At 40.1% G+C, this 10,643-nt stretch overlaps 1 protein-coding gene across 2 annotated transcripts in view; it reads right to left on the bottom strand.

Annotated features, from left to right (window-relative positions):
* Positions 1-10,437, bottom strand: part of rgs8 (regulator of G protein signaling 8) — a 17,374-nt gene extending 6,937 nt beyond the window's left edge. For both annotated transcript variants that reach the window (XM_020601905.1, XM_020601904.1), the window contains exon 1: positions 10,277-10,437. The gene's annotated coding sequence lies outside the window, so the exon portion shown is untranslated. The remainder of the gene's footprint in view (positions 1-10,276) is intronic.
* Positions 10,438-10,643: the final 206 nt, after the last annotated feature.

Genomic DNA, 10,643 nt, shown 5'->3' with positions numbered 1-10,643 from the left:
TGCCATCAGCAAGAAACTGTGGCTCTGATTGTGTGAACCCAGAAAATAAGTGGTAAAAGCAACTATGTTTAGTCACTTTAGCTTGATATATGAGAACAATGAAGGGTGTGACTGCAACTGTAGACAGATTCATATACATTTTAAACATGCTTTTTAAGTTAAACTCAAAACAACCAACATTGCCATCACATTTTAACCGCTTCCTAAGGTGTCAAACAATATCTTTTGGCTTCATGTGTCTCTCCCCCTTCAGTTGTTTAGTCTATGAATACTGTAAGTCCTTAAATGTTGCTGGGAGACCTGTTGATATACTGAATGTAAAGAAACAAGATGCAGAAAGGTAAAGCCAACTGACAGACTAGGCCTGGACTGAACACAAACAACAGCTGCAGCTCCATGTGTAAGTATGGCTTTGACTCATTCAGAAGGCAGCTTCAGAAATCCGTGATGCCCAACTTTACATCCTGATGAGGTTTCTTGTTTCACTGTAGGTTCCACAGTTTCAGAAAACACAGTGTTTCGTAATTGAAACTGGGTCTACCAAGGATTGAATATGGAAGAAGTGCTGTTTCCTAACATTTTATTAGAATATTTTTATCCACCTTCACTCACTTTAATAACATAGCTTTGCATCTTTGTTGTTTAAGAAAACAACTGCATTTTATTCCTCCAGATGTGGATACTCCATGATGCAGATAACTGATCTCTGTGCCAGGATGTTGTGTGGTAATATCTAGAATAATCAAGTTGCAAATGCAAAAAATAAAAACATAGGCTAGTTGGACTTGTTTGTTTGCTGGTTATCAAAAATAGACAATTTATATATAAAGTCTTTCAGATAGTTCTCAGTTGTGATAAATAAAAGTCCTTGTTCTCTTAAGAGGAGGTTTGAACACACTGTAATGAATCATATCTGCATTTTTTATCACAGTCTGTTTATTCTTAGTTGTACACTGAGGCAGCCATGCACTACTGGTCAGTGTTCTGCCTTCACCACACATGGATCAGTCCAGATGGGGCTCAGTCGTAGAGATGCTCCATGACTGGTCAAACATTTCTGTGCATTTCACAGGAAAATATAACAGTTTTGGATGGATGAAAACAAAATAACTCTAATATGGTCAGGTAAAATCCTCCAAGCTTCAAGTAAAGGGCCATGGCAGGGGAAACTGAGGAATTTAAAACAATTGGATGAATTGTGCTTCCCTCTTTTACCTTTTGCTAGATGACTTTGTGCAGTCCCCAGTTCCAGATGTAAGTGGTGGGGCGATCATTTTATTTGGTTCTGTGTTGTCAGTTTTTAATGTTGACTATTATATTTATGGTTTTATATTGTTATGTTTGCCAGGTGTATGCAAAGCATGTAAGTCAACTTTTTGTTGTTTTTAAGTGCTATATAAATAAAAGGTTGAGATAGAAGTCTCCAAATTATTCCACTGGATGATCACAAGGTTTAGAATGACTGATCAAATATTTGTCTTATAATCCATCCTTCCTTTGATTTATAGTTTCCATCGGTATCTGACTATAAAAGGTCACTATGTCATAAGTATTTATTTTTAGTACTCCCTTCTCTTGCATGGCATCAGTGCAATATCAGAGTTGGAGCAGTGGATCGGTTTGATGCTTGGACCCTAAATTGGGAACATTGTGTGACATTTACTCTTCATTAGCCAAATGAAAGCCATTTTTTGGAAGTAATTGGTTTTATTTACTACATAAATGATGCCAAGGCCCTTTAAACTTTCACTTTGTGTTCTAGTTGTTATGGGTATTACATGCGTGTATCTGTGAGTAAGGGGGCACATGCATTTGTATTTGGGTTGGACTGATGTATCAGGTTGCAGGATAGAGCCTGCAAATGAAAATTGAATGGGAAACTGCTTTTTCATTATGAGTGAGTATCAGAAAGGTAAATATGAGCTTTATCTAGAGGAGAACAGGGGTTTAAAAATAACATCAATAAAACCTGACACACACACATGAGGAGAATATGTTTGGGTTTCACTGGAGTTAATGGTCTGCATGTTTTTTTCAGAAGCTTTTCTAGCTGATTAAGAACAAATCTGAGGAATGAAAACAGTCTTTGCAGCATGCTGTTAGATACAGTATGAAGCTGATGAAGCACTGGACTGCTAGAATAGTCCGTGAGTCATAACCTGAACGTGTACTTCATTTGTTAATGAAAAGTTATCTTCAGAGAGGACTTCAGAAATAATTGATATAGGTATTTGAGTATCACAGGCTATGTATAGACTAAGTTTTACGTCAGATTTCTTCAGCCTACAGTATAAAAGACTGTTGCTAGGATGCCTTTGTCATGTAATGCCAGTACCACAAATACTAATGCAGGACACGCTATTATTTTTAAAGCCATACTGATCAGACAAGCCAAGGGCAGGTTGGAATGCACTCAGTAGATTATAGAATGGTACATGTAGAGCATGAATGGGCCCATGAAACTGACATGGCAACCCTAATATTTGAGGCTTTTGATCATATCACACTGTCTTGACAAGAAGCTCTAAATCTCCAGAAAAAGTACAGAGTGGATATTGCAGAGAGATTTCTTTGTTGTTGTTCAATTAGGAATTGTCCTCTGAGGACCATGAATATGCAGTTGACATAACATTTCTAACTGGCCAGCGGATGTAAAAATGCCCATTTTGTATTTTAGTGTGATGGATGGGCAGACCAACTGACCAGCATCACACATTACAGAATGTATTGACATCTCGTTATTTTATTAATCAGTCAGTAGTTCTGTTTTATTACCTGTGCCAAGGAAGTTATGTTACATTTTTTTAAGGCAGAATATCTATCAACATATCACTGTCAGACTGCTTTCATTTTAATGTAAAAGCATCTGGTCATGGTGATTAAGATTTTAAATACTGGAATGTCAGACAGCTGCTTAATTCAAGAAATACTGGTAGTGGAAATCACCCAAATCTGTAAGTGGGGCAGCATGTGCCTTTTTCAGCAGGCAAAGGTCATCATGAAGTTAATGAGAAGAGATGTGGACATGCTGATAACTGTGCGGTGTGTGTGCCAAACTGCCAATAACATGGCAACACAGCTCTCCCTCCTTTTGTTGTGTCTTTGTCTTGAGCAGTATATGATTCAGAGGTGTGCTGCCGCTGAGCTATTTATAACAATTCCTGACAAATCCATAGAGTCAGGGGGAAGCAGTACGTGTTCTAGTCAGCCATGAAGCACGGCTGGCTTCTGAAGGAAAGAGACTAAAAACAGCAACACTACTCTAATGTCTCAGATATACAGCTACATATATGCGCCTCATGAATGCAAAAGTACAGACAGCATTTGGTACATCTCCAGTGTCTGAGATGCCCATGAGGTTTGGTGAATTAAGAAGTCAACATCCAGATCACAGAAGTTGTGTCTGTGTGTGTGTATGTGTCAACATCTTCTTTGATGTTACCTAACTTGGTGCAATGCAGGTTTTCAGATTTGCCTCCATGTCCTCATTTCTGGATGCTGACAGGAAAGGCGCTGCACTTTTATAGCTACATGTAGAATTTATTGACATGCTGCAAAGTGATTATAAAACAAGTTTTGTATAATAATAAATAGATTAAATACATGCATAAAACAAATGTGCTCTGCACAAGTGTTTGCAGGTCCTGTTTTGTTTTTTCTGTCTTTTTCAGTGTGTCAGTTATACACACTGAGGTAAAACTGTCAGATGTTTCAGAAAGTCATCAGATTCTTCATCTTGATTTCACCGTCCATTCACTCCAAGACCCAATTGTAGCTGTTTAGATAAATTAAGACACACTGTGTTCAGGCTGAATGAACAGCAATTCAGTTTTGGCAAGTTTGAGCATGTCCCTTTTGTCTCAATGGCCAAGTTGTTAGATTTGGAACTTGAATCACAAGACAGCAACTGTGGTCTTACACTTGTGTGTTTGCATGTGTGTATTTGTGCACACCCTGTGCTGAGAGCGGAAGATCAACGGCCTACAGAAGAATGTGTCAGACCATCTGATGTGTTTCCTCCATTAGCAACAACAGAAGGAGGAACTGCGGCTGAGTTTGGGTTTAGTCCTGTCCTCATAGCACTTTGTTGTGAACTGCTGGCTCAGGTAGATTTCAGGACAAACTTGTCAATAACACATTGTGTTTTCTGAGGAGTCACTAGCTGCTACTCTCAGAAACAGCAGCACCTACAAACACCCATTGCTCCTCTCTGACTTGTCTCCTTGTCGCCATGAGTAGTCATCTTGGCAGAAAACCAAAACAAGTTGATACAAAAGGAAAAAGTGATGGAGACCACTGGTGGCCAAGATGAGGCTTTATTCTTTTTAAAGGGATCAGATTGTCAGTGATTCTGTGTTCCCCCTGTAGTTTCTCGGTGCCAGCAGAAACCTCTCACTGCTGTTTACAGTACGCAGAGTGCTGCTGTGTCAAGGGCTGCTCAGGAAATGCTTCTAGGAATACATAGTGTAGATAAAAACAGTGGGTTCCGCCTTGTGAATCATGCTCCTCCCGTCACGACACCTGAGGCTCATTGTTCACTTCAGCTGTCTTATAGTTCAGCCTGGGATAAAGCTGGCCAGGGCATTATATTGACCTCAGCAGATTACCTCCTGATGCTATTTTCACCTATTTTCTATTCAGGAACGTTCACTCATATACAAGGAGATTAATATCAGTCCCTGGCCGTCTACACTCTCCACTAATGGTTTATTTTGCATCGGCTTAATCTGCGTCCAGTCCACAAACTCCATCAGCTTATAATTTAATCTCAGAAAGATTAGTAATGCAGTGTACAGGACATGGTGCATTATCTGCTTGTGCAGTTTGTCTGGAAGCCTGAAAAGGATTGCCCATCTGCTTGACAAATATTGCTATGTTCAAAATTGTAGTCTCTTTCCCCTGAGGTACCCTCACTTTGCTGCCTGCAGGTGTTGTTCCATCCTTGTTTTTGTCTTTTTTAAAGCTGCAGGAGAGTCAGTAAAAATAGTGTTTACCCCAATTAATTTTAAAAACCTCAAAGTACAAAATAATTGCTAGATTTTTCCAAACTTTGGTTAATGTGGCACAGGAAACTGCCATGTCTCCATGAAACAAAGTTATAGAAATAGCTTTGCTAACACTAGTCCGATGCAATACTCTTTAGTTACTACATTTACCAACCAATCGCTAATTTCATATTTCATCTGTTGGATGCTGGAGGGTAGCAGTTGGTTTGTCCGAGATTGTCACCAAGAACAGCTGCCTAGCCAAGCAGGAAACAAAGCTTATTAGAGTGAACAGTGTAAAACCAAGAGACTGATCTGAAAGGCACTAAAATGCTCTGTAAAAGTTTTAAAAAGTCAGCTCAGGTGGGTCCATCAATATCCAGAGTGACATCTGTCATATTAAACACTATCATCAGCCTCAGGCTGGGTATTGTCCCCACTGCCCTTAAGCACGCTGTAGTGAGACCATTTCTCAAGAAGCCTAACCTTGACCCCACACCCTCTTCTAATTTTTGCCCAATTTCACATTTGCCTTTTTTATCCAAGGTTATGGAGAAAACTGTCCTCACACAATTACAGTCTCATCTTGAACTTTATGCTGTTGTTGATAAATTTCAATCAGGCTTTAGGTCCCAGCACAGCACTGAATCCGCGCTATTGAAGGTACACAATGATATTCTTACAGCCCTTGATGCAAAGAGTCCTGTTGTTCTAGTGCTTCTAGATCTCACAGCAGCCTTTGACACCATGGACCATACAGTTCTCATTTCCCGCCTTGAACATTGCGTCGGCTTGCGTGGTGCTTTGCTCAAATGGTTTATTTCTTTTCTGACCAATAGGACCTTTTCAGTTATGATCAACAATTCTACCACTGCAGTAGCCCCTCTTTCCTTGGGTGTTCCCCAAGGCTCAATCCTGGTGCCTATTCTTTTCTCACTACATATGCTACCATTAGGTTCAATAATTTCTAAGCATAACATACACTTTTATTTTTATGCTGATAATCTGCAGATCTACTTACCGCTGATGCAGAGTGATGCCAATGCACTAGCCCCCTTGCACAGGTGTTTGGGTGATATTAAACAGTGGCTCGCACAGAACTTTCTTCATTTGAATGAGGGGAAGACTGAATATATCGCATTTAGCCCGGACCCCACTCACATCGCACCCGGCCTAGGAGCTTCAGCCCCTTTATTCACACAAACTGTGAAAAAACTAGGAGTGTTATTTGATAGCAGCCTCAAATTTGACAAGCAGATTAGTTCTGTGGTCAAAATAAGCTTCTTTCAACTGAGGCTCCTAGCAAAGGTGAAGCCCTTTTTATCTCGAGTCGACCTAGAAAAAGTCATTCATGCTTTCATTAGCTCACGACTTGACTACTGCAATGCCCTCTACACTGAAATTAGTCAGTCTTTCCTCCGTAGGCTCCAGCTAGTACAGAATGCTGCTGCTCGCCTACTGTCAAATACCCCAAAATATGCTCACATCACCCATGTCCTCCAGTCTTCACTGGCTTCCGGTACAGTTTAGAATTGATTTTAAAATTTTGCTGTTCGCATTCAAGGCCATTAATGGCCTTGCTCCAGCCTATTTGTCTGATCTTTTAACTATTTATACCCCGGTCAGAGCGCTGCGTTCTTCTGAGCACTTGTCTCTGGTTGCCCCATGGGCAAGGTAAAAAAAGGTGGGGTGATCGTTCTTTTGCCGTATATGCCCCCAAGTTCTGGAATACCCTGCCTTCTGAGCTTCGGCCTATAACGGAGTTGATGGTTTTTAAGTCTAAATTAAAGGCACACCTACTCAGACTGGCTTTTGGCACTTAATTTTTAGCAGTGGTCCTATACTGGTGCCTACAGGCTTTGTGATTTTATATTCTGTAATGTTATTTTGTTTTGTATTTTGACTCATTTTTATTGCACAGGAGTGTTATAGTTGCTCACAAACCATTGTTTTAAATTTGTGTAATTTTAACTTTTCTTTTGTTGTTTATGTGTCTTAACATGTTCTGCTTTTCTTTCTATGTGCTCTGTTGTGAAGCACTTTGAGCTCCCTTTGGTGTTGTAAAGCGTTATATAAACAAATAAATTATTATTAATTATTATTATCATTTGACTCATTGTAAACAAGAAAAGCACAGCTTTAACTTTAACTTTCAAGTGATTTTATTAACTAATCTCAACTCAATGGCAAAATGATCAGCTCTCAGCACAAAACATTACTAAAGCCAGTCAGCTCTTCAAGACTCCTGTCACAATGTGGCATGCCTCATCACTGTGTTCAGTATAAAAAAGCCACTGTGTGTCTTTGCTTTAACCTCAGACAAATCTCAAAACTGGCTGTGCTTCATTTACCTTGGGCGTAAAGAGAGTGCATACAAGCAGGCTTTCAAATCTTTGGCCAGTTATTTTTCTCACAGCAAATGTCAGATTACACTCAAGTAAATCTGCCTGTCACTGGCTGGGTTGTTCTATTAAAAGCACTTGTGTGCCGGGGGTGTTCAGACCAATAAGGGCTCACCACTGATTTGCATTAGCTTCTAGAGAACATTTTGCTTGATGATAAAATTAGAGCTTGTCATCTACTGTAGGATATATGTAAACTTGGTAAGATATGACTAGGCTGAATGATGTCTGCTGGATGTGTGGGCTGAATTTCTTGTTTGGGAGTAGTGTCGGGCAAAGACATGAATTAATTACTGTCAAATTATATGCAATTTTGTGCTGCATTTGGTTAGCTATTACACTGCGGAAAAAAAAGCGTTCCCTAAAGCTGTTTTGATATTTTGAACCAGAAAGTTTGACAAAGCAGTGATGATAAGATTGTGTTAAGGCGTTGGAGTTGCTGGGAGTAACTTGTCATTTCTGGGTCTGACTGAACAGAATCAATATGGGCTACCGTGTGTTTGTAAACCTTCTGGGTATTTGCCATAGATTACCACATCCAACCAGTCACCCTCATCACCTGACAAACCCTGTGGTGCAGTTGTACAGTACTTTAGCGTTGTTTTAATCTGGGCCTGATGCCCAGGATGCCAAAGCACTTTGTTCTTTTCAGCTTTAACTACTCAGTGCTACAGATTGAGCGAATGTCTCTTATCACTCCGCCCGCCTTTAGCCATTTATGTAATCAGTTTAATCAGGGATTTATTTTGCATTGTAGAAAGAAGCTTCTCTCCCAGGGCTGTTCCTCCCTCCACTAAAACATTTCTCTTGAGTGGGATTTACAAGTATTGTAGCAAGGACACACTGACTAGTCTTGTTGAATAATGCACTTTCTCACTTACTTGAATCATGACATGTGGAGACAATACTGCTGCACAGCGTGACAGCAGATGTAGGAACCATTATCTCCTAAGCAGTTTTCAGCAGCTTTCTTAGTTTAAAACTAATTATATCTCTTTCCTGTAGTGCTCAGAGTGTGCAGATAGTTTTGTTTTTCTTTACGTAAGTTTTTATATGTTCATATCTGAGAGTTTTGCTGCCAACAGTGGCACTGAAGGGAATTTTGTTTACTTTGTTTTTCCAGAATCTGTTCTCTGGTTACTCTACTCTGGTTACTCTAGTAGAAGATAGTCAATCACAGCTGTTGTCAGTCAATTCTGTGATTATCCAAATAAAAAAAAGTGTAAACAGAACTAATACTGTGCCATGTTCTGTGGATTAACCAATTCCATTGCTTCTGATGTATTTGCATTTATTTTAAGATCTCAAAAGCTAGGTCATCTTTGTCTTCTATGAATTACATTTATACACAGTACAACTGCTATGCATTAGCAAAAAATGTTGTGGAAAAAGACATGCTGCCATGATTGTTTAAAATGCTTTTTGGCATTTTGCCTGATAGTTAACAGTAGGAATGGACATGGGGAGAGAGCTGAGAAGATGACATGTAACAAAAGGCTGGAATCAAACCAGGTAAGTTGTGATAACATGAAATTCACCTTAAACCACAGGAAACAGGGTGGATTATGCTTTGGCAACATAATGAAGTAACATTTGTGTATTTAGCCTATCTAAGAAAGTCACTTTTGGCTTTTCCCGTTTAGGGGTCGCCACAGCGAATCGTCACACTGACGACTCGCATGTTGACATTTGGCAGGTGTTTTACGCCGGATGCCCCTCCCGACTCAACCCTGACATGAACCTGGGCCACAGCAGCGAGAGTGCTATGCCTTAACCAATAGCCTACTAGGGACGGCTTGTGTATTTAACTTATCTACACTGCAAAAAAGGCACTGTCAACGTATCTCATATTACATTATCTACTCCAGGTAAATTGTGCATGATTAACATATTAACATGTTATTGTTATGTTTAGGAAGGTCTGTTGAGAAATACATGGTTAAATAAATATAATAATATAGTTTGATGGGCATGGCTTGTTTGCTTTCTTGCCAAGACCTGGTGAGTGGGTAGTGCTGATCTTCTCATCTACTGCAAGAAAAAGCTCATGGTATCAATCTTCTCATTAAAAAAAGAAAATGGCAGGATAACACTTAACTTTTTCAGTATTTAACCAGTTTTGGAACGTGGGACTTAGATTTCCTGCACCAACAAACAGCTTGCAGGCATATAGGGTTTCCCGGTCAAATATAACCAAAACTCTGCCTGGCTAGATAATTCCAAAGATAAGTGAGAGAAATGCCATAAAGAAAAGGGTTTTGTCATTTGGGTGAACTGATCCTTTAACATTCATGGTCGTTGACAGACAAGGATAGGAACAAGTAGGTGTAGAAGGGGTCAAAACTGAAACATGGGAGTGTTATGGGAGAGTCTGGGTACCCTTCATCCTGAAGTGGATCTTGTGTGGGCTTCAAAGTCCTTCTAGCTCTGATGAGTGACATTTACTGAACTGAAAGCTCTTAGAGCTACCAGCTTCAAGGGAGGGAAGGTGGGAGGATGTGAACTGATTTTCAGTGCTAACAGGAAATGGTAGTGAACATGTGCGAAATGTAGAAATCTGGACATGCAGCTGCACAGAGTGCACAGTACACAAACACCCATAAAACTAGCTGGATAAAATGTAGAGAGCACTATTGTATGAAGCTTGTATTTCTCTCCTGCTGTAGATTCATAACTGTTGCCAGTATAAGACCACACGCAGACATGAGATCACCTCATCAACAGTGCGTTCCCTCATTTACAAGTAAGCTTCCAGTCAAAGGTGCAGATAATAACCAGCCTTGTGAACCATTAAGAATTACAAAGACTCACATAATTCCTGGAGCACTATATCCACAGCACAATTAGGCTACTTAACTATCAGTCAATAAATGAATATGGATCCTTTACCTTAGGTTCGATGAGTGCGAGCTCTGCTGAATACTTTCTTTCCTTCTTTTCTATCACTACCTATCCCCAGTTTGCGTTTTGGCAGACACAGTCTCCGTCTAGCCAATGCTGTTGTGTATTTGTATGAATCTGTACAGCTCAGGACTAAAGATATCTAGGGGTTTGTGATGCCAGCGAGTGGGAGCGAAGCAGCATGCTCATTGGTGTGAAATCGCGGGGAGAGAGAGCATCTGAGGTGGATAGAGGGAGAGGCAAAGGGGGTGGAATCAGAGCGACACACAGGGAAATCTCCAAGGACAACCTGAGCACATCTGCTCTGTTCAGTGATGCTGTGGTTGAAGAGATGGTAAATGTGTTGACCATTGGG

Source organism: Monopterus albus, unplaced genomic scaffold (genome assembly GCF_001952655.1).
Source record: "Monopterus albus unplaced genomic scaffold, M_albus_1.0 scaffold53.1, whole genome shotgun sequence".
NCBI classification, from domain to species: Eukaryota; Metazoa; Chordata; class Actinopteri; order Synbranchiformes; family Synbranchidae; genus Monopterus; species Monopterus albus.
Note: the sequence above shows the minus strand (reverse complement) of the source record. Positions and strands in the feature narration are given on the sequence as shown.